Source organism: Psammomys obesus, unplaced genomic scaffold (assembly GCF_907164565.1).
Source record: "Psammomys obesus unplaced genomic scaffold, mPsaObe1.curated_primary_1811, whole genome shotgun sequence".
Lineage (NCBI taxonomy): Eukaryota > Metazoa > Chordata > Mammalia > Rodentia > Muridae > Psammomys > Psammomys obesus.
Window position 1 is genome coordinate 5340278 of NW_026594184.1, and position 5368 is coordinate 5345645.

General features: G+C 41.8%; 1 pseudogene; it reads right to left on the bottom strand.

Moving 5' to 3' along the window:
• Positions 1 to 2812: 2812 nt before the first annotated feature.
• Positions 2813 to 3300, bottom strand: LOC129684836 (peptidyl-prolyl cis-trans isomerase A-like; annotated as a pseudogene).
• Positions 3301 to 5368: the final 2068 nt, after the last annotated feature.

Genomic DNA, 5368 nt, shown 5'->3' on the forward strand with positions numbered 1-5368 from the left:
CTATGAATATTATTAAATTATAACCCACATTAAGCAGACTTACTGGGAATGTCCCTTGGCCTTTTCATTGCTCTCTATGGAGGAAATATTCAGAACACTCTGAAGCATTCGTGCTTGTCAAATAAAACGTAAAGAAAAGGCAATTTGGCAGTGTATGCTTCAACATGTGACTCTAATGGAGCTCCTGTCAGAAGCACGATCCATGAGTTGATTGTAACTTTCAAAAATAATTTATGGTTTATCAACAAATTATATTCTAAGCCTTTTCCATTTGTACTCATGAAGTTCATTTGTTTGTGGTTTTGTTAAAGAATTACTTTTTTTTATTCCTCTGTGAGTGTGTGTGTGCATACTTTCATGTGTGTGGGTGTATGGGTGCCCAGGGAGTCCAGAAGTGGGACTCAGAACCCCCGGAGCTGAAGTTACAGGCAGCTGTGGCTGGGAATCAAACTTTGTTCTTATGCAAGAGTACAAAGTATTCTTCACCCAAGAGCCATCTCTCTACTTCCTATTTGTGTTTTTAGACAGGGCCTTGACACTTGACCCAGCACATTGGCCTAGTACTTGAGATTCTTCTGCCTCTACCTTCTGAGCACTGGGATTACAAGCATGTGCTTCCATGCGTGGTGCAACTCTGGAAGTTTTCTCTGAAAGTTTTGGGTGTGTTTTGAAGTAGTCCAACTTTATCACTTTTCAGATGAGAAACATAGGCACAATTTGGGGTGTAATTTGCTCAGGGTCATATTTGCATGTCTATCCATCAATATCTCTTTTAAAAAGCAGATTTTTTTTTTATTTCTTAGTTATGTGTATATGTATGTGTGCACCGTGTGTGATTCTTTGCACATGAGTGCACATGCCTGAAGAGGGTAGAGTTGTTGGAGTTACAGGCAGCTGTGAGCCACATGGTGTCGTTGTTGAAAACTGAACTCAAGTTCTCTAAAAGAGCAATATACTCTCTTAACTACTGAACCATCTCTCCAGCCCCATATCACCAAACACCTTTATTCTAAGTTTCTTAGCATTCAAAGTGCTTCAACATACTTTCCAGTGTCTCAGTGTACAAACTGAGGTTCATTCAAGGGTGCTGTATCTAACCTTACCTGTAAAGAGGGCTATTATTTTTTATTGTGGTAATTGCCATCTCATGAAACCTTTCTCACATCCTTTGAAGTTGGGTGTCATAGGCCTTGCCATCCCTTTATCTGGTAGTATACATCAAAAAGCAGGGGACTAAATGTTTCATCTGCTATATAAGCAGTTCAGTCACATCTGGACCTATGATATACCCTGTACTCAGGGAATGTCAACACTTTTGGGAGCCTTTACAACTCTAACATTCTATGGTTTCTATTTAAAGGAGTCTCACAGTCAGGCTTTGCAAATCTTTTTTTGCCTGTTTTGTCTCGGAGGACAAGAAAGCCGCAGAGGGAAGTTCTCACATTGTATGACACCGAAGGAAACACATGTCCTTAATCTGGGTCCACTTTGTTCATCTTATATTATGTCAGTTATCCAAACAATGAATTTTGTAAAGACAAAAAAAAAAAAAAAAAGATTTTCAAGATGGCTGAGCATAGAGGTGGGAGACTGGACTCTCAAACCTAAATAAAAGGCTTAAGAATATTTGTGGGATGAAGAGCTGATGAGTATGCTGATGCATGCCTTTAATTCCAGCACTTAGTAGGTAGATGTAGAAAGAGCAGGAGTTCTAGGTTATCCTTGGCTACATAGAGAGCTTGAAACCAGCCCGTCATACTACAGAAACCCTGTCCAAAGGGGTGGGGTGGGGGGAAGAAGTAAGCCAGGTGTGGTGGCTCACACCTGGTAACCTCAGCAATCAGGGAGGCAGAGCAGGCGGGTCAATGTGAGTTCAAGGTCAGCCTACAAAGTGAGTCCAGGACAGCCAAGGCTACACAGAGAAACCCTGTCTCAAAAAAAAAAAAAAAAACAAAAACAAAAAAAAAACAAACAAAAAGAAAAAAAGAAGAAAAATGGAGTAATCAGGCTTGAGGAAAGGTAGTTATTCATGTGGACTCAAACTGCATGTAGACCCAAACTACCTGGCTCTTCATGAGATGTATATTCAGAAAACAACAGTGTTAACAATTATCTGAGGGTGGACATCCTTCTGTCATCAAGAAGTCACCAGCTGCAGGCTGGAGAGATGGCTCTGTGGTTAAGAGCACTGTCTGCTCTTCCAGAGGTTCTGAGTTCAATTCCCAAGAACCACGTGATGGCTGAGGGCCTGAGTTTAATTCTCATAACTCACATCAAGGAGCTCCCAACCATGAGTAACTCCAGCTCCAAGAGCTCTGATACCCTCTTCTGGCCTCCATGGGCACTTCACACACATGTGGCATTCAATCACACACACACACACATAAATAAATAAATACTTTAAAACAGAAATTTCACCCATGATGTAGGAGGTCATGATAAATGTTAAGCAGGAAAATAGAACAAGGGAGACACAGACATTTTGGCTCCCAGAACACAGGTTGAGTGGCTCTCAAACATAAAGCTGCAGTTGCAGAGAATCTAATGCCCTCTTCTGGTCTCCATGGGTGCTGCATGCACATAGTGTACATGCAGATAAGCAGGCATACACATATACTTTTTTTTCTTAATTACTTTTTATTCACAATCATAAACTTAACTCTGCAATCCACCTAGACTTGGAGGGGAATGAGGAAAATATGGGGGCCAAAGAACTTCAGTGAGAGCAGAGATTACAAAGTACTTTGAGCAATTGGGGTGGTGGTGCTCTCCTGAATGGTCTGGTGGGTAAGATGCCCGCAAGTCAAAAGAATTAGAGTTGTCCACAGTCGGAAATTGTGATCTTCTTGCTGGTCTTGCTATTCCTGGACCCAAAATGCTCCAGAACTTCCATCATGTCCATGCCTTCTTTCACCTTCCCAAAAACCACATGTTTGCCATCCAGCCACTCAGTGTTGGCTGTGTAGAAAAATAATTGGGAACAATTTGTGTTTGGTCCAGCATTTGCCATAGACAACATGCCAGGACCTTCAGGACGAAGTTCTCAGCCTCAAATTTCTCCCTGTAGATGGACCTGCCGCCAGTGCCATTATGGCGTGTGAAGTCACCACCCTGGCACATGAATCCTGGAATAATTCTGTGAAAGGAAGAATTCCTATATCCAAATCCTTACTCTCCAGTGCTCAGAGCATGAAAGTTTTCTGCTGTCTTTGGAACTTTGTCTGCAAACAACTTGAAGGAGATGAGGCCCAAGGGCTGGCCATCAGTCTCAATGTCAAAGAACATGGTGGGATTGACCATGGCTGCAGCAAAGGGTGACAGGGGACAGCGATGTCTGAAAAAAAAAAGCTGAAAACAAAAGCACACACATACATTTTTTAAACATTAATGTTGTTGTTATTTGAGACAGGCTCTCTCTACATAGCCCTGGCTGTTCTGGAACTCACTATGTAGAGCAGGCTGGCCTCGAACAGAGATCTTCCTGCCTCTGCCTCCCAAGTGCTAGGATTAAAAACAATGCAGCCTGACCCCTGGCACTAAAACATTTTTTTAAAAAAAACAAAGAAAAACAGGTGTTGTATGCCTATAAGCCCAGGTATAGATAGGAAAGTCTGGAGTTCAAGCTCACCCTAAGCTATACAGCTAGTTCAAAGACAGTTTGGGCTCCATGAGACCCTGCCTCAAAAACAAAGCAGATGAAATTTATCTGGCCAATCAATTGGTGATGTCTTTGAGATTTAGAGAGGCTTTTGAACTGTCCAGCTGGGACCAATATAACCACAAGGGTCCTTATAAGAAAAAAAATTCAGGAGAGTGTGCCCTAGTTAGTGATTAGATACAAAGGGGCTTAACTTACCCCTCCCACCAGAAAGGAATAAGGTCATGAGCCAAGGAGTGTGGGTGCCTTTAGAAGTTGGACAAAGCAAGGAAATGAACTCTTTTGGCACCTCTACAAGGAAATGAAGCTCTGCACCTTGAAATGGATCAGCAAAAATAAATATAGCTCAAGAAATGAGAAGATCAAAGGCTCATTCTCTGGCTTCAAATTAGTCATCAGTAAAACGGTGGGTTTTTTATTTTATTTTTTAAAATAGGTCAGTGATGTTCCAACCTTTCTTAGCCATTCTGATGGTTAACTTTATGGGTTAACTTGGCTGGGCCATGGGGTCAAGAATGTTTGACCAAGCATTATGCTAGATGTGTCTGTGGGGGTGTCTTAGCATGAGATTACTGTTTAACTCAATAGACTGAAAAAAAGCAGGCTGTAGGTGGGCTTAGCCAGTCAGCTCAATGCTTACAAAGTGGAAGGAGGAGGAATTTCCCTAATGCAAGACAGAATTCTTGTCTGGTGGTCTTTAAAGTTGGATATTGGTTTTCTCCCTGCCTTCAAGTTAGAACCAAAACATTTTCTTGGGTTCCCATCTTAACACTTCATCCCACATATCTTATCGCTTGTCAACCTCAGGAATCATAAGGGCCAATTCATTGAAATAAACCTCTTTCCCTCTATAATTATATCCTGTTGGTTTTGTTTCTTTTTGGTACCCCCAACAATACAGCCAAAGCTGAATACTGTTGTCAGAAAGAAGTGAAAATGCTTCAGTTGTCACAGGGCTTGGTGGTGAGAGTCCCATCCTCATTTTCTCTCTCTCTCTCTCTCTCTCTCTCTCTCTCTCCCTCTCACACTCCTTCTCCCTCTCCCTACCACACTTCCTTGCACCCCTCCATCTGGACTCCAGACCTTTAATGAAACTATTCATATACAGTCATCACTTAGCTTTTGACTTTGTAACTCGTTTCTTTTTCTCTTCAAAACAGAGTATAGGGTGGCTGAGACAGCCCAGTGAGTAAAGCAGCTTGCTGCTAAGCCTGACTACTGGAGTTTGATTCCCTGGAATCTCTATGGTGGAGAGGGAGAATAAACTAAAAATTATCCTCTGAGAGCTATTGGTGTTTGACAGCTGCTGTAAGAGGGGAAGTCTCTTTTGTTTGGGTAGCCACTGGTAAGTTACAAATCCTCTCATGGATGAATTCACATTCGTGCACATTTTGGTAGCATTGTTGCAGGATATTTGATCCCATTGTGAACTGCAAAAGCTTGTTCCTCTTTTGGTGTGGCTCAATCCTAACATACACCTTTAATCTAAGAACTTTCTGTTTATTTTAAACAGGTGGTTATGGTGTGGCTCAGCCCTAGCACACACCTTTAATCCAAGAGCTTTCAGTAAACAGGATAAAATAAAGTTAACCGTAGGTCAAGAGGCAGAACAAGAAACCAGCAGACAGGGATTAAACAGAAAGGAGGGGCACTGAGTTGAAGGGTATTTAAGACAGTGTGGAGAAAAAGGAGCTTTTGGCCTTTTCTTCT